The 19,487-nt window shown below is 41.5% G+C and overlaps 1 long non-coding RNA gene across 2 annotated transcripts in view; it reads left to right on the forward strand.

Annotated features, from left to right (window-relative positions):
* LOC141957658 (uncharacterized) overlaps window positions 1-4,517 on the forward strand; it is a 136,043-nt gene extending 131,526 nt beyond the window's left edge. For both annotated transcript variants that reach the window (XR_012633145.1, XR_012633146.1), the window contains exon 3: window positions 4,020-4,517. This is a non-coding gene — a long non-coding RNA (uncharacterized LOC141957658). The remainder of the gene's footprint in view (window positions 1-4,019) is intronic.
* Window positions 4,518-19,487: the final 14,970 nt, after the last annotated feature.

The following is a 19,487-nucleotide window of genomic DNA, read 5'->3' on the forward strand; positions in this document are numbered from 1 at the left end:
TCCCGTCCTTCATACTGCCAAAGAATACCTGGAAGAAGTCTAATAAACATGGAAATACTTAAAACATTTTATTTTTTAGAATAACAACGTTAATTTTAGAAAACCTTTTGGGCCAACTCTGTAGCAGGGACTATTGTGAAGAAATCATCACTATAAATTGTGATCTGCAAGGGAAAGAGAGATATAAACATGAACTATTTTTGAAAATGTGTTCTATCGGTGTCATTCCCACATCACCTTTAACTATTGGATGTTTGAGAAAATAGCTTATTACTGCTAAAGTTCTGTGAAGAAATTTCCAGTTTCACAGGGCTGTATTTCCATGATTTAAGTTGGCATTTTGCATTTAAGTCTTTGTGACAACCATGCTTCCCTCACCACCCCATCTTCTGAACTTTGAGCAACTGAAAGCCGCATGCCAACTGAGATGCAGCTGTGCAGATGTGATTTTTCCTCTGATGTGGGAGCAGCTCCCTTTCTCTAGCTGGTTGTGGTATGGAGCTACAGTCAAGAAAAGCACACCTTGGTTGCTTCCCGAGCAATTTGCCATCTTTTCTCCTGTTCCAAGGCTCACAGACGTAGTTGTCTGGTGGACTGATCAGCTGCACCCAGCCTGTGTCTTTGAGCTGAAGAGATTACATGCACCATATTTTTTTGTGATGAAATATGGTAGGTAAAGAATCATTAATTATATTATTACACTGTCAATTACTGTGATGACAAAATATTTTTGTGAAACTTTCAAGCATGCTTTCATGTTTATGCTCGTGGGGTTTTTAGTTTCTTCTGGTTTTGGGTATTTGCTTACAGCACAAGGAATACTATGTGACTTTTACATCAGGTGTTTGAGGTCCTTATCATCTCAGCCCCAGCACAATACAAACCTATTGGAACTAACAAAACCCTCCTAGCTTGAGATCAGCTTAGTACAGTTTCTGCGGGTCAAGCCAGCTCTCTGTGCATCAGTGAAGGATTTATGAGCAGAAACATCACCAAGTCTAAAACATCAAAAGACTCTACCCTTCATTGTGAGCTGTAACTACCACCTCCTGCCCCTTACCCACACAGACTTAATGAACTTGGATGTACAGCTGATAGAAAATGCTTAGTTTTGAAAATAAAAATCTGCATTCAATACTGAATGCAATAAAAACTTTCAAAACAAGATGTATTTCCAGCCTCCTTTGCCTGGAATGAAGCGGACATGTGAAGCCCTTGGCACAGGGTTGGTATTTTTATCTGTCATGTCTCACACAACTTAATAGCCTCACACAAGCAGTAAGGTAGGTGTAATCTAGAAGTAGAGATTGATTTCACTCCACACACACTCATGCCCCTGACTGGAAGTCTGAGAAAACCTGCATCCCACTTGTGAGCTAGAATATGTGTCCTGCATTGTTTGTTACTCAAGGCAAGGAACCTTTGCAGTTCTTCAGGTGGTTCATGTTCAAGTTCAATCCAGCCGCTACAGTCAAAAAATATAAGTATCTGGGTAAAGGTAAATGTGTTTCATAGTGACAGTCGAAGAAGATTAAACAAGAAGTTCCTCGCTACAATTGTTTTTTTTCTTTGCTAATGAAGGATATATTCTTTTTTTCCCCCTAGGAAATATCTTTGTAGATTGCTTTTTCTCATCCTCTGTTTTGTGATGTTGATTGCCAGAGAGCTGCAATTTTATGCATGTCTCACTATCACTAATTTTTGCTGACAGTTATGTTTATTCAAAAGTAATAGTGTGTGATTGCAAACCAGACAGTGTCTTTCCAGTACCTACTCTCAATCTTGTGAAATCTAGTGACCCGCACATGTAAGCGGTTCTGCTTTCAGTTCAGATGTTGTGCTCCCAGTGTTGTGGGGACAGGTCACTGATCCTGGTGTCCTGACAGCAGTATTTTATGACTACATAACCTGACTTTGTGGCTCTGCTGAATCCTTTGTATCAGAGAGGATGAACTTGTTTTAGCCTTTCCTTCACTCCATTATAACATTGATGCTTTTGCCCATGCTTTCACATTCTTGCCTCTTTCATCCTGCCTGTTCATTTTGGTCCTGTTTGTCCCATTGTTCATACTTGGGTATTATCCTTCTCCGTAGCCCTGACTCCAATGTCAGAACTCCCTCCAGTTCCCTTTCAAGTCTTAACCATGAGCCTCACATATGTAAAATGGATTAAGTCTCATCCTTTTTAGAAAAAATAAGGGCATGTTTCTTTTTTATTAAAATAACAAAAAAAGCTCAAAAAACCCGCCTGTTCTTAGACCAGACTACTTCTTTCTGTTGCTGTTTCCATTATTTCCATTGCTCACCCACCACAAAGATACCGCTGTTTTTACTTTTTTTCTTCCCCCACTTTTCCTGTGCAGGATGCCAAGCACACAGGAAGGAAGGAGAGGGAGAAATAGTAACAGTATTAACTAAGATCCAAACAGAATAAATTTCTGAGTAATGCTGGTACCTCCCTTCCAGTATGCTTGAGTGAGTGGGACAAATGCTTTGCAGAAGTGATTGAAAAAAAAGTCAGTTATGTACACAGAGATCTGAGTTAACAAAATGTCTTATGATGTCTCAAATTAAACCTGTAATAAGTTACACCAAAGTTACAGAAACTGTTCATATGCATAAAGCTTGGATAAAGTTCACTTGCTGAATTAAAGGTCCAAGTTCTCTTCCCTATTGTATAATAGTTTTTGAGGTAAAACAATACTCTTTGTAAATGATAAAATGAAAGAACACAAGAAGAAAACTTCACAGGAACAATGACTACTTTGTCTTCTCCCCCTTCCCCCTTCCCTTAGATTTGGCAGGATCCCTCAGGAATGGAAAACATACCTTAACATTAACCAGCATACATGAAGGGATTTCTCAGATCTTGCTGTTAAGTAATCTTAGAGCCAAGCTTTGGAAGGGTCTTAAACTCATGCATGCGTACAATGTTCATGTTCACCTTCCTGATGTTTAAGTGTTTTAATGAGCCCACAGTGCAGACAAGATGCTGCTTGGAAAAAAACCCAAACCAGTTGTACATATAAATGACTTGGATAACCATGCAGTTGCAAAGATTATTCTTTCTTATGTGCCTTTGCTCATGTGAAACTAAAGAGCTTCAGAAATGTGGCCTTTAAGGGTATTTTTAAAGCAGCTCTTCAACTTGGATCCAGTTTTATATGCATAAACATATACATACATGGCCTGATAGTTATCTGAACAGGTTTTATTGCTGAGGGACACATTCCATTACGCATAACACACACTAGTAGAAATCTTCTATGGCTGCTCTTGGACTTACGTTCTGCAGTGCTTGAGAGCCCTTGTCATAGATGAGGAGCGTGTTATGTTAGGCTCTGCACAAATGGAGGATGTTCCTTGTTCCCAAGCGCAAATGCCCACAGCCTATTTGGATGCCTGATAGGATTTTTTGGTTTTTTCTCAGCTACATCTCAGACTTGGAGGTTTTTTTCTCAAACATCAGCTAAATATAATGCTTTCATTTTACACTGACAATAAAATGTTTAAGAGGTTTTTCATATTGTAAACCCAAACCTTGATCTTAGTAAAAATCCTTCATAATATTTTAGTCTCCATTGGAAAACTTGCAGGAAAATTCCATGTATATGAAAGGGTTAAGTGGTGTTCCTGTTGTCTGTCTGTTAGTATGTGTGATAGTGTTGAATAAAGCATAGAGTGAGATTGTTTTCCTTTTGTGATTAGATTGTTAGTGCTTAAAGGTAGTGTGTTCCTGAAGCTTAAAGCTGTTGCAGGTGAGCATATCAGTGCTCATATTTACTATACAGTAAAAATGGAGAGTGAAGAGGGACTGACGACAATCTGTGGAGTACTTGAGCTAGGGAAAGAAAGAAAGAAAGTGGATACAGGGACAGTAACTTACTGCTCTAAAGCAGTGAGGTTGGTGATTTCACAACCTTTATGTGTGCAGTCTGTTCCACTCTTTAACTGTTGTTAAATGCAGTTCACAGTTCTCTTGTTTCAGTTTACACTCTGTGATTCTTATCCTCCCACAGTGCACCACTTCGAAGAGCCTGATTCCATCTTCTCAATGACCTCCTTGTACATGTTGGGAAACTGCTACTAGGGCCCTCCAATGCCTTCTGTTCTCCAAGCGGAAAAGCCTGCATCCCTCAGCCCTCCTCACAGGATAATGTTGCAGCCCCCAAACACTGAACTCACTTCAGTTTATTGATGTCCATCCTGTATCAGGGGCCCAAAATCATACACAGCTGATTGAAAATGAAATCTCAGAAGTGTTAAGCAGAGGGCAAGAATCCCTTCCCTTGATGTCCTGGCTGTGCCCCTGTTGACACAGCCCAGGGTGCTGTTGGCTGCCTCTGCAGCCAGGGCACTCCGCTGGCCCAGCCTGTGCCCACTGGGGTCCCCGGGGCCCTTCCCACAGAGCTGCCCCCAGCCAGGCAGGGACCAGCCTGTGTCCTTGTACCAGAGCTTCCTGCCCAGGGACAGCACTTGGTATCTGTCCTTGTTTTAGTAACCTAACATAGAAATTAAATTTGAATAGTCTCTTAGTGTCATTTGCATGCAATTGCTGTGTCATTCCTGTAATGTTTGCTAATCTTATTATCATGACTGTATGTATATTAAAATGCCATATATGAAACTACAGAGATTTTATAGTGTCATCCTAGCTATGTTCTGTTACTTAACTTTGTTCAGTTCTTAAAATTCAGATCCAAAAGATCATAAAAACCTAAGAAGGAAGCAGGAAAGTGAGATAGTGAGGTGAGATTGAATGTTTAAATGCAGATCCAGATTTGCAGCTGACTGTACCCACAGTCCAGGCAAAATGCAAATGATGCATGTGGCAATGCAAAAGCAGGTTAGATTACATTCTTGGCTCATGTTCCTGTTTTTGCTCATGCATTTTCATCTCTTTGAACATATATCTGTATGCATCAGTTTTATTACTGTAGCCTAAGGTGTGTCAAGTCACAGAAAAGCATTAAGCAGAGACAGAGAAGTTCCATAGAACCTACTATAGACATGAATCTAGCTTTATCTCCTTCAAAACCTCTCACAGGACTTTTTTTTTTTTTTTTTTTCTTTAATCACTCTCCAGATTCTATTAAACAGCAACAAAAGGAGGAAGAGGAAGTACATGGCATCTGCTTTATACAAAGCAGACTGTATTTATTTGTTTAAGTGAGACAGAATCTCAATGTCTTCAGTGTTTCTTAAAAGCAGATTTAAGCAAATCATCCAGGCAGCCAGCCAGGCAGAGTGTGCATTTTTAGGCACTGACTCAAAGACAGTGTCAAGACATATTAAGCTGGATCCCTAGAAATAATATATATGAGATTAAAAAAGAAAAAAAAAAGATCATCTTGCCATAGTTGTGGCTGACTATTTGATACAGGACGAAGAGAAATTGCATTGTAAGACAGAAAACAGTGATGAAAAATGCTTGGAAATATTAAGCTAATACAGTATCTAGGGCTGAATGCCATCTGATTGCTGCTTCTCAGACACTTCACTAACATGCGTCACCTGAATCTAGTCGACAAAGAAGCCAGTTCAAACCACCCCTTCCCAGGAAAAGTGTAGTTTCTTAAATATTTACTTGTGTGGAAAACTTGCTTAAATGATTGCATATATTAGTAGGAGATTGCTTTATATTACCAGGATGGAACAACTACTTTGATTTCCTCTTTTAATACGTGTGTCCAGCAGTACAAACTAAGCATCTCACCCACAAAGTATCATTTATATGATGAATAACTGATTTTGTTCTTAACCTTGAGCTTTGAGATGGGAGCAGTGTTTTCCTCAGCTTTGAGAAAAGCAACAATCAGTTAAAACTTAACAGTTTTCATGACAATATGAAATGTTTCTTTTTTCCTTTTTACACAGGACGTTGTCACTAATAGCATAGTACTTATACCAGCTGGCTATCCTAGTATTCACGGAGGTTAGTTTCGGTAGATGGTGCTGTTGTGTCTTAAACTACTTCCTAGGGGAGATGCAAACGCTGCCCTAGGCAGGAAAGGCAGTTGTGCCTCTGGGGCCATTACGGATAGCCTTAAGGAGTTTTAGTCTGGTTTGGGTTTTTTTTTAATTAAGAATGGACAGGAATGATTTGGTGTGGTTTTATGTGGCTGTAAAACCTGTACCAAAAGAAGAAAAGCTATCAAGTAGGTCATTCGTTTTAAGGGGGAAACAGACTGTGTGCAGGATGAATCTACTGCGCTACTGAGTCAGAAATGAAAACTTTAGGTGGCTACTGAATGATTAGTGCTTATGGCCTTTAATTGCCCATAAAGGAATACGACGGTGCCTTACTGATATTACACTTTTCCTCAATTGAATGACAACTCTTGCACAGGTCACGTAAAAAATGGTAGTTGCAGAAGGGTTCTGCTAGTAAGTTCATGAAGAGAGCACTGTGCATACTGGGGTACTCCATTGTTACATCAGTACGTGACATGCAGAAATCAAACCAGCAGATTATCTTTCAGGCCTGAAAAAAAAAAAAAAAAGCCGCGATGGCATGTGTGTCTGAAAACATGAGATTTCTTTTTCTCGTTAACTTTTCTTAGAAATGTTTCCTAGCTGGGGTCTCTGGATTTCAGTAGTGCAACAGTCTAGCAGTACAGACTAAAAGCAGCTCTGGTCACTTCTGTTATGTTCCCCGAAGCTATTTTTGGCTTTTGCACAGTAGATAGCAATTCCTGGATCCCAGTTCTGCTGAGCCAGCTGGGCCCTTACAGCCTGTTTACAGTTGGGAGCTGTGCTGCTGAGAGACTGAGGACAGTAAGAAATATAGGCACTCTCAGGATAGTGGGAGGTAAGGCAGCCCTAAGACAGTGGAAAATTAGGGCAGCATTAATTTACAGTCCAGGTCTGGGCCAGTCTTAGCTGTGTAAGTGGCCTACATGAAGGACAAACTAAAGGTATTTGTTCTGTTTAATGAGCAGCATTGTCTTTTTTTAAACAAATAGATGTAATTAAAGTAGCATGCTGCTGCTCCACAGCATGCTCCCAGATGGCAGCACCGTCTTTAGGCCAGGATTTCCTTCTATTTTTGTAGGCAATCCCTGGAGCAAAAGAAGTTGGATTACTGTGGTGACTTAATGCTGGGTGGAGATGACAAACACAAAAGCACACCTTCTGTCAAGTCCCTCCTAGACACATCTTTTCCATCCTGAGGAGCAGATAAAGTCTAGCTGAGCCAAGCTGTTTTAGATACTTGGTTTATTCCTCAATAGCACAAAATAGTTATTTTTATATCCTATCTGTCTACCACCCCATCGTGAAATCCTTTCTTTGCTATATGCTATTAAGCACACTCAATCTCTTTAACACTTTTTTTAAGGCCAGAGAAGATGGTTCAGAGAGAACACTTCACGGAAAACTATGGATCTAGCTGGTATCCTCAAACTATAAGCAGAATTTCCTGTTGTGATGCATAAGAATTTGCACTGGAGAAGTGATGACATGAGATGATGTTTTGCTCTTATTACATATTTAACATATTACTGACTCTTATAAAACCACAAATGTATAGACTCTGGCTGGCAAAGTATGTGGACATGCAGACATGGTATTAACCTGAACACTTTATTTCTTAAGTAGCTTACATTTTTATGGAGAAAAGCTGCTTTACAACCCATTTAGATGAAGATTAACTTGTTTAATGTTTAGCTTCATTCCCAGTAGAGCAGTGACTGAAATCTATTTAGTCTGAGAGAAATGCAAGAGCATTGTAAGTGTTTTGACTTAATTTGAGTGATAATGCTAATGATAAGGGACAGAAACTCTTGAAAATTAGTCCAAACAGTCAGCTGTTTACATAATACTTGAGTCACTTGGTTGGATTGCCATCTCCTTATCTTCCAATGCACAAGACTATTCTAGCCTTCTCAAAAGTGGTCTTAGGAGCCTGGATCCCAGCCTTTAAGCTCTATAACAGATTGAGCATGCTTAATTAAGTAGCTGTTGAAATGAGACTAGCCACAAACATTACAGAATTTATAAACAGATGATTGAATCTGAGTCTGGTGTGTAGCAAATCTCAAAGCCTCAGGGTAGACTCTGGACTGTACTACATCCACAAGTCTTATAAGAAGCCTGATGACATAAAGCACGCTTTGCAAGTAAACCAAGTTTGCAGAGTCTTAGAGCCATTGGTAAAGCTGGCAACCCTAATTTTTCTTGTCAATGTATTGCTTTCCATAAGACTCAGTTCATCTCCCATGTATCTATGACTAATCACCTCAGATAGAGAATCAGACTGTTCAACCTTTAAGCGATTATTCTCTGTGCCCAAGAGTAGCTTTCTAGGGGGATGCTTTGCTTCTTGGGTCCTTGCATGTTGTTCCAGCTCATGCCTATGCTTCTGATTGCCGTAGTTGACCCCCTCAGCCACAAACACAGAAATTGAGTAGGACAGATGAAATTGCTTGAACTAAAGTAATTTTCGTATTTGTGTGCTGAATGTAGAATGGACGTCTTCCTCCATTTAAAGCTCTGCAATTCTAGAATATTTCTGTAAAGTCCTGGTTTTTTTGATAGCACCTGCTAAGTCTGGGACCTGCTCTTAAGGACCAATCCCACTAAATGTCAGACAAAGGCAATCTCATCCACAGCAGTTACTCTGCTGGAGGTTGTGACCTCCAAGAGTGAATCAGGAAGAAGCAGATGTCCACCTGCAGGAAGTTATGCCACTATTAGGAGCCACCAGCTCCTAGAATAAATTTCTACTGTCAAATACATTGTTTGCTCCACAAGGAGCCACCAGCAGTGACAGTCTGAGCTCCACTCTGAGACTTCCCCCAGGATACTTCTATCTAATAACCCAGTCCAGTTGAACTATTTCTAAGGAGTCGCAATCGTCCTGTGACAGTTCTTGTTTCCTACATAAGGGAAAAAAACCAAGACTGGAATACTTTCTGAGTTTCTGCTGAGTCAGTTGATAACCTAGGAAGCATTTCCTTGGGATGTCATGTTTGTCAGCTGTGTTCAGCATCTGTTCTGTTGCTACCACGATGGCTGTGGTGAGAAGGCAAATGTCAGTGTTCCCTTTGTGAGTGTTCCCCATGATCACTGCAGACAACACTGGGACAAGCAACTGGACCTAGATTTTGAGTTATGTAGCAAGATTTGTAGTATATTTAAACAACTAAGGAGTTCTCATATAAGGCAAGCAGCAGCAGCAGCACTGAGGTATTTTAACCTTAATTTGCTTCTAAACAATTTCACTGAATTTGGCACTGTGTCCTCTTTTTGTTTTATTGCTCAGGAGTGTTAGAGAACACGTATGTGTTTGGTGTCCCACACTAATGAATGGAACCCTATAAACGGTTGAAGGCAATCCTCATTCGTGCTTTTAAAATGTATTTGTACAGCAGTAAACAGTGTCATCTCATTCAATGAAAGGCCACAGATTTTCATTTTCCCTCTTATGTCCCAGATCTGCAATTTGGTGATTGCAACTGCTCCTTCCTGCCTGTTTTCCCAGTGAAGAGGTAAGTAAAAGGAGGGAAAAGAGAGGAAAAGGTATGCGTGTACCTAAGAGTTGACTGTAATAGTACAGGCTGTGAATCTTCAAAAGCATCTGAGGCACACATACATATTCATGCAGTATGCTTGGGAATCACTGACATTTATAAACCTAAATAACTGTTCACTACCTCTTTATCTTGTTCATTTTTCAAGACTAATCTGCTCTGTGGTCCGTTTGTAAAAGGAGAAGCCTGGCCACTGCTTTATTTTGGTAGCCAATCTTCCATAAGTCTTTTGAACTCAAAAAAACCCATAAAAGCTGGCGGGGGGAACAAAAATAGGTGTCTCTCTCGAGCTAGTTGAATCTGTTGGGGCAGTGGATAAAGTCATCATTTAACTTCTGTCTTCCTTTTGTGCTTACCACAGGGAGGCAGCTGTTGAGTTTGCTCGGCCCTGCCATCGCTATTGCATAGGCTGGCATGCTCAGGTGTGATCTCCTTAGTTCCCAGCAGGTGATTCATTCTGGTGGCTGATCCATGACAGGCTGCTGGGCAGGCGAGATGATTTAAATGCTGCATTGAAGGAAAGGTATAATTCAGGCCATATGTCAGAGCTGTGTGAATAGAAGCGGGTGGGTGAGAGACCACGGTAGAAATGGAGAAATAAGCACTGAGTCAGCAGCAGAGATGATTGAAATTTATCCAAAACATATTGCTTAAGATTTTGGTAGCGCCTCCAGTATTACTAATGACGAGACTGGGAGGTTTGGAGTTCCACTGACTGGCAGCTGCGCCCTCGGAAAGGGACATGGGGAAACTTTCTCATCTGTCAGGATCTCATTATTTGCAATGGAATCTGACAGCTCTAAGGTTACATGTGTATAAATCAGTCAGGCAGAAGAGGAAACAGACAGTAATTTTATTTTGCAGTGGCACAGGGGGAGAATTGTCATCCTGGAGTCTGAGCAGCACGGCTGCTGCCTTATGCTGAGCAAGCATATACCATTCCCGAGACTCTTCTGTCCCCACTCCCTGCTGCTGGGAAGCCTTCCTCCTTAGAGCTGCGCTCTTCCTCCTTCCTCTGATTCCTGAGAGAGGCTGAGGCAGCCAGCAGAGCTTACCTGTACCCTTTCTGAGCTGTGTGGTGGTGAGGTTGCAGCTGCATTAATCCCCTACGTCGCCATGTCATAGTTTTCTTTCCTCCTAGTCCTATGAAAGGCTCTGGGGGAGGAATCACACTGCCCTCTTAAGTGGGAGTTTTGATGCAAGAACAAGATAACTTTTTAAGGAACAAAATGAATCCCAGAAAACTAGCCCAGGGAGCGCTGGGAGTTGGAGCTGGGGTTACCAGGATCTCATGACAGGCTCTCCTGCCAACATCTTCACTTGGGTGTCAGCTGGACCTGAAAGCAGACTCAGTTTGTTTTATATTTGTTTAATCAGACCTGGAAGAAATAATCCAGATATGTATCAACTTCTAAATGTTTTTTCTCATTCTCAGCTTGTGAGTGATGTGGATTCAGGTTTCTTGTTTGGATCCAGACACTGTAGTGACTTAGACTGCCATAAACTGCACAGACTTTCTGAGGTGGCTGATTCCGTTTACTTATCTGGTAATATATGATACTTCTGCCAGGTCTTTAACCTGGTTTTTAAAGTGTCAGTTTCCAGCTACATGTAGAGGATACATAATACCTTCTCAGAAATTAGGCAGGATCTGAAATTCTTTTTTAAGGAATGAAAGTGATGTAGGGAAGCAGAAGAGATGTCAGAGGAAAACTATTTTGATATCTGCTACTACCAAGGTGGGAGTAGCTTCTCCAAAGAGATGTGAAACCTCCACTTATTTAGAAAGTTTTAAAATGAAGCACTGCAGAAGATGTTGGGCAAGGAGAAATAGTCCTGATTTCTGAACCTTTCTGTAACACAGGCTTGTTTCCCCTTGCAAGTTGGCCTAAGGTGAAGCACAGAGCAGTGTGTCAATTCACTTGAAATCATAGATCCACTTAGGAATTTTCAGGTTGCAATTTGTGGACAGGGCACATGACTCTCCTGTGTGGGTAAATTAAAAAAAAAGCTAGAAAAATTAGATTCTGTCTTCAGCAATAATGCTGTAAAACACAGCCTCTACTATACATTGTGGGTAGACCTATTAAGAAGAAAACAACTCCTCTGGATGACCACCTCAGAAGTTCTGGAGGTGCAGAAAGTATCCTGATTTTAGATAAATTTACCCAGAAATCATAGAATCATAGAACAGTTTTTGTTGGAAGGGACCTTAAAGACCATCTAATTCCAACCCCCCCTTCATGGGCAGGGACACCTTCCACTGGATCACGTTGCTCAAAGCCCCGTCCAACCTGGCCTTGAACACTTCTGGAGAGAGGGCATCCACAACTTCTCTGGGCAACCTGTTCCAGTGCCTCACCACCCTGACAGTAAAGAATTTCTTCCTAATTTAAATCTACCCTCTTTCACTTTAAAACCATTACTCTTTGTCCTATCACTACACTCCCTGATAAAGAGTCCCTCCCCATCTCTCCTGTAGGTTCTCTTTAAGTACTGGAAGGCCACTATAAGGTCTCACTGGAGCTTTCTCTTCTCTAGGCTGAACAACCTGAACTCTCACAGTCTGTCCTCATAGGGGAAGTGCTCCATCCCCCTGATCATCTTCACGGCCCTCCTCTAGATCTACATGAGCAGGTCCATGTCCCCCTCTTGGGGGCCCCAGAGCTGTAGTAGATGGGGATAATCACCACCCTTGACCTGCTGGCCACACTTCACTTGATGCAGCCCAGGATGCAGTTGGCTTTCTGGGCTGTGGGTGCACATTGCTGGTGCAAAGTCAGTTTTCCATCTACTAATACCCTCGAGTCCTTCTCCACAGGGCTTCTCTCAATCCATTCATCACCCAGCCTGTTTTTGTGCTTGGGATTTCCTTGACCCAAATGCAGGACCTTGCAGTTGGCCTTGTTGAATTTCATGAGGTTTGCATGGGCCCGCCTCTCAAGCCTGTCAAGGTCCCTCTGTATAACATCCCTTCCCTCCAGTGTGTTGACCCCACCACACAGCTTGGTGTCATTGGCAAATTTGCTGAGGGTGCCCTCAATCCCACTGTTCATGTCTCCAACAAAGATGTTAAGCAGCACTAGTCCCAATACTGACCCCTGAGAATCACCGCTTGACACCACTGTTCACTTGCACTTTGAGTCATTGACCACAACTCTTTGAGTGTGGCCATCCAGCCAATTCCTTATCCACCAAGTGGTCCATCCACGTTTCTCCAATTTAGAGACAAGGATGTCATGCAGGACCATGTCAAATGCTTTGCATAAGTCCAGGTAGATGACATCATTTGCTCTTCCCTTATCCACCAGCACTGTATTCCTGTCGTAGAACGACACCAAATTTGTCAGGCCCAATTTGCCCTTAGTGAAGCCATGTTGTCTGACACCATTCATCTCCATATTTTCATGTGCCCTAGCGTAGTTTCCAGGAGAATCTGCTCCATGATCTTGCTGGGCACAGAGGTGGGACTGACTGGCCTGTAGTTCCCCAGGTCTTCTTTTTTTCCTTCTTTAAAAATGGTGGTTATGTTTCCCCTTTTCCAGTCAGCAGGTACTTCACCAGACTGCCACAGCTTCTCAGATATGATGGACAGTGGCTTAGTCACTTCATGTGCCAGTTCTCTCAGGACCCATGGATGCATCTCATCAGGTCTCATGGACTTGGGCACCTTCATGTTCCTTAGATGGTCTCAAACCTGATCTTCTGCAGTGGGTGGTTCTTCTTTCTCCCAGTTCTCACCTTTGCCTTCTATGTCTTGGGTGGTGTGGCTGGAGCATTTGCTGGTGAAGACTGAGGCAAAAGTCGTTAAGTACCTCAGCCTTCTCCATGTCCCAGGTGACAAAGTCTCCCATTTTCTTCCAGAAAGGGCCCATATTTTCCCTAGTCTTCCTTTTATCACTGATGTACCTATAGAAGCTTTTTTTGCCCTTGATGTCCCTGGCCAGATTTAATTCTATCAGGACTTTGGCCTTCCTAACCTGATCCCTGGCTGTTCAGACAGTTTCCCTGTATCCTTCCCAGGCTATCCATCCTTGCTTCTACACTCGGTAGGCTTCCTTTTTGCTTTTGACCTTGTACAGGAGCTCTTTGTTCTTCCATGCAAGCCTCCTGGGGTTCTTACCTAACTTCCTACCTGAGCTTGAGGGAGGTGATCCTTGAATATTAACCAGCTTTATCTTATGCTACTCTGCTAATCAGATCCCTGAAAAGGCCAAAGTAATTGCCTTTATTATGTGCTCTTCCTCTATCTCCCCTTATCTCCCTCATTTTCCCTTCCTCCTCCTCTCTCCCCCTCTCCCTCTTAGAGGCAATTAATCTAGGTACATTACTCATTGGGATGGTGTTCTTTTTTTCCCTTCTTATAAGCCAAAAGCACCTAACACTTGTCTTTGCTAGCCCTAGGGTTCATAAAGTGCTAGAGAAAATAAAAGAGTTTAGTAGCTTCTCTCCTTTTCCTTTTTTAATGCACAAAGAGTGAAAGCTTTTGTGTGTGTGCACACCTGTGTATCCCCATCCTATTGCTTCAGTTGACAACTACTATCTCCTCAGGACATCAGGTACTTAGCAAATGGACCTGAGACAAACATCACCTGCCTCCCATACTCACCTCTTCTCTGACATATTTGTGCTTGCAGCGTGTGCTTTTCCTTCCAAATGAGAAGCTGTGGATCTATTCAGCATCACCTCCATTATTAGCCTCAGTAAAAGATATTGAGAAGATTTCATTACAAGCAGGAGGAAGAGGCACTGGGGGAAGGAATGGTGAAGAGATCTAGGCAGGAGAAGCTGAGCAGGGATGGCACAGTGTGTTGGGTTGGCCTGGGGTTGAGACAGTGACTCTTGAGCTCCTGACACAGGGCTGTTTCTGGCTAGTTCCCCCAAGCAGGTACCATGCTCTTTGATGCCCACACTGAGAGCAGTCATGCAAGAATCACATGCAGTGTGAATGAATCACTTTTCTGGGAGAAACAGCCAAGTGCTCAGCTCTTCCCAGTCCTCAGTATAGCTTTGATTCCTTCCACCCCATTATCCAAATTTCTTCTGTCCTCCTTGCTACTGTGTTGTGATTGGGCTTTCTCAACACTTTGGTCATCACTGGTCATTACTTACTTTTCCCAGCACCACAAAATGTCCACATGCTTCTCTCGCAGTTTCTACTGCCCAGCATCCTGGTGCCTGAAGTCATGCACATTATGTACCTCACCTTCCTAACTTCTCTCCTGTTTTCTCTTGTAACTGTAGTCAAAGACCCCAATCTGTTCATAACACTCTCTCTTCTCTGCTGTGGGGGGCATTTCCTATCTTTTCTCAGGTTCTTGGGCTGAGCAGTCAAGAATGCTGCTGTAGAGGACCTGGGTGGCTGCAGAAAATGTCATTTACGTCAGTTTATTCTCACTGGTGAAACCTGCAAGTTGTAAAATGTATATATAAGCCTTTTGGCTGAGGCCTAAAGTGAAAATTAACCCCTTGCATTGCACTTCCCCACTTTGCCGAAATATCAGATGGCAGAGAAACCTAAAAAAGGAGTGTTCTGTCTGCATCTCAGGGGCTGAGGGGAAGACAAGGGGGACCAGTGGGCAAGCCTAAAATATATTGGGTTTGCATGCATTAGTAAGTTTGAGAGGAGCCTCTGCTGAGAAGGGAGCAGAGAAAGGCTGTAGCAGTATGCAGATATCCAGACCAATTAACCATAAGTGTTCTTGAGAAGAGTCCATCCTCTCGTGTGCAGGAGTTGCTTCCAGTGTTGGAGTGCAAAGGTTAAAGTGGATGGAGAAGAGAAAGGGACACAAGACATTTTTCTGCAAGTGTTTGGCAAGCTTTGGCACAAAAAAGGCTTCTTATGAGTTTCCAGGGAGCTGAGAAACAAAAGCAACTGCTGAAGAATCACCTTAAAGGAGATTCCTGATAAACTGTATTTAGCTCTCTGTGTTATCTGCACTTTCTAAAGAACTGAAATAACAAACTGTGAGCAGAGCGGCAGGGAAGTTATCACTGTTGATAGAGAGAGGGGTGGATTGATGGATGACTGGCAGAGGGAGGAAAGGTTCATGGCAGGTAGCAGGATCCACTATAGGAAAATATGGCTACTGATTCGCTGAGCTGACACTGGAACTTGCTACACATCCAGGATGGCAAATAGATGGCTTTAGCAGTTGTCTTCAGCAGACAAAAAAGTGTAAATTGCCAGTACAGTTATACATCAGGCATTTTTTCCTTTCCCCAGAGGAGGGTCAAGCCAGTGTTCTTTTAAAAACTCCTTTAAATGTAAACCATATCCTTATTGCTGCCAGTTGCATTCTGGCAAGAGGGTCACACATGCATGTAACTTTGCACTAGTATCCAAAGATTTTACATGTCAAAACCCTCTTGCTGCACAAGTGAAAAGGGAGACCCTTGCACTGTGCGTAAGTCCATAATGAGAGAGGTGTGTGTGCAGGGGCAGGGGGCGTATTTGAGGAAATTACAAAATATTTTTCGAGTTAAGTATGTTTATGAAACATTTTAGTCAGGAGCAGTTATACATCAGTGATTCCTAGCCATATTCATACGACTGTGTGCTTCTTTCTTCTGTCTCCCATCTTGACAGCAAACCCCAGAATATTGTTGCTGCCTTTGCCTTCCTCTATTGCTGTCAGTTTGAGAAAGTGCCAGTGGAAAAACTTAGATAATCAGCCAAGCAAAGCATATTAGTTTGGTCTCTCATCTCTAATGTTGGCGTTCAAGACAGAAAGGTTATTTTAATTGGGACATAGTATTAGAGATAAAATTATTTTTTTCCTGGAAAGTAATTGTGTTAAATTTAACACTAAGATTGATTAAATTTAATCTGGGCTCAAATTTAACTCTCTGTCACTCACAACACAGAACAAAAAAAAATTAAAGCAGCCAGAGCATGGGATATGTCAATCTCAGCTCTTCATTTTTAGGATATTACAGGAGGCCAATGTGTTTGGACAGTGAAAGGAGAGAAACAGCCTGCTTTTAGAAGTGTTAAGTATCCCAGAAAATTCCTGGTACACTTAAATTTTGGACTCTAAAGCTTCCTGAACATCAGACCCGTAGAGTAAAGAGTATGTCTACATTACTTGCAGTATCAAATCAAAACATCTAGAGTTCCTATTCTCTTGCTGTTTTGGTTTTTTAATTTTTTTTTCAATTACTTCATTGTAAATGATTAAAACCTACTGACAGTATCTCCTCTCCCCCCCTTTTTATTAATTCATGATGAACTCTGTTTTCTGGCTGACATCAGTAGCCTGTCATGGTTCGAAACTCTTCCAGTGCTTGGTTGGCTTGTTGCTTGCTTGCTGAAAAAAGTGTTTATATCAGGATTTTTGGAAAGCAACAAAATGTGATGTTATGGGGTGGGGGAGTTATTTTGCTTTGTTTCTACAGAACTTGAACTTTGAGGTATTTACATTGTCTAATATGTGACTTCTTAGGAAAAAACAATGGAAATTGTTCTGGTCTGTTTTTTCTATTTCTTCTTTTGCTGTACCTTTGACAGTATACTAATCTCAGTAGGATGTGATATTCTGTGCACACACTGGGGTCAGATGTCTGGCAGATTTACCACAGGGTACAATACCTTTGAGAAAAATATCAAATATTCCCATGTTCCATTTTTGTTTCCCCACTTCAGTTTTATGCATATCTCACAGTCACTGGCCACTGTATGCAAGTCCTCTCTGATGATTAGGTTTGACCTTAAAGCTGTCTTCTGTTAAAGTCTCTGTATCTGAAGTAGTCTCTCACACGTGTCAGAGTTTGATCCCATGAGCATCCTACATAAGGAGTGAGCTCTCACCCCCATATGGAAAGTTTGAGAATTCAAGCCTTTTGTCAAAAAATCTTTCTACTAGAGAGGATAACCTATTTTGTGAACACCATGAAAGCATTAAAAAATTAAGACTTCAGCTACCTACAAAGCTAGAGACCGTTCTAAATTTCATCTTTTCCTACAATCTCAGTGTTTGTTTAAAGACATCAAATGTCAAACTGGTAATGGCTTTGCGTGCAGAGCAGGGGAGTATATTTATTGTCAGAGACAGGTGCAAAGTTTTAAGACATGAAATGATGATTTTCACTTACAGACTGCTCCCAGTGCTGAAGAGGAGGTTATTCTTTACACCTGAAAAATTAAGAAACTGCTGATTGGCAGTTCTGTCTGTTAAAAGACGTTCCCCCTGTGGTGGTGTTTGTTTATACTAAAAAAGTGACTGCATATATCATTAACTTACACTAATCATGGGCAGTCTAATAAAATTTCCAGAAATCCAACAAAAACTGTAGTTATGACAATCCATGACTTTCTGCACTGATTTACATTTTGGTCTGTTGCACATAGTACCTAGAAGAGATCACTTGAAGAAATGGTGTTCTGAACAACGTAGTTAGTAAATCAGGGTCTTTTGTTTCATATGTCATACAAGACTTTGGTGCCTAAAATGAAAAAATAGGATAATGGGGAGTCCTGCCTGGTTTATAGCACTGTTCTTTCCTAGTACGTTCTCAAAATGGTTGAGCATCCTAACTCCCTATGGATTTGATGTTGTTTTGCACCTTAACTAAAAGCAACTTGCTCACTGGGTAGCCAACTTAATTTAGAATGCATTACCTACAGTCAAATTACCTGTCACGTATTGAGGTTGGTAATTGGCTGCATGGACAACCAGGAAATTTGGACTTTCAGGCCTTTGGAGATTCTCTTCCCGAGATGTTCTTGTAAACAGCTGCTTTCATCTTAGTGTTTTCAAACTGAGGGTCAAATGTACTTTGCTGAATATCTATCTTTCTTTTTCTTTCTTTGCTTAACAGAATGCTATCCCTGTTTCACCGTGTCCAGCTGGCACATCCTCAGCATGTTGATTTCATTAAAAAAATCACTACCCAGATGTAGAAGCCAGATGTAGCAGAATAGCAGTGGTTTTGCTCATCATATCACTCTGCTGGCTGAACTGTTCAAAGGGCCATTCGTGCAAACAGAGCAGTGAGTACTTCTGGAGTAGTGAGAGAAGACATGAAGTGCTGCATCTGTGATGTGCCTGAGAGTGGGATTGTGCTTTGTCAGGGCATCTGTCATCCCGTGGCTCTAGGATGCAAGACGGTTCTTCAAACATGCTGTTACTGGGGTTCACTTAAGCTGAAGCAAATTCCAAGCCAGTAGCAAATCGAGCAGGCTTGCAGGCAGCTTCCCTGCCCAGCCTCAAACTTGCAGGTACAAATTTGTACCTGTGGAGTGGACTTTATTCCTCAAGGCTATGGACAGCTTCCTTTCAAAAAGTATGGAGTAGCTATTAGTATTGTGAAGGTCCCCGTAAACTTATTTTACAGTTTCAAACTGCAATACTATCAGCTCAGATCTGATAGCAAACATAAGCAAGTCAGTTTCCACTTGTATTACATCACTGTGATTTACAAGCATTTTTCATGTTGTCCTAGGAAATGAAAGCTGGAAGGATGATTGTCACCCAATTACAGGAAACCTGACTAGTAGATTGTTCAATTTATCCCTCGCTTACCTTGCCTTTCACAAGTAGCCTTACTGAATGTTCTTCATACTGTTTTATTGAGAAAGAAATGAGATTATATAGATAGCTGGATGCACATAATCTAAACAGGAATAAGAACAGTTGGAAAGAAAACAACTCATAAGTATAAAGATAAAACAGCCTCAGGTAAGACTTCCAAAGAAGAAACTTTGCTTAGTGTATAAAATGAGAGTAATACATTATCTTCCATTCAGAAAGGGCTTTCTCACCTAAACAGTATAGAGAAAATAATGGCTACAGGTGAGAGCATGGGATCGATCATGAAAAGGCTTGAGTTTTGTTCTTGGCTTTTCTGAGCTGCTTTGGTTATGTCACCTCCTCACTGTTTCAACCCCTTCTCTGCATTTTAATCATTTGTAAGCATCCAAGATTGCTGCCTGTCTTGGTTAAACTTGCCCTT

This window comes from Athene noctua, chromosome 2 (assembly GCF_965140245.1).
Source record: "Athene noctua chromosome 2, bAthNoc1.hap1.1, whole genome shotgun sequence".
In the NCBI taxonomy this organism is placed as follows: Eukaryota; Metazoa; Chordata; class Aves; order Strigiformes; family Strigidae; genus Athene; species Athene noctua.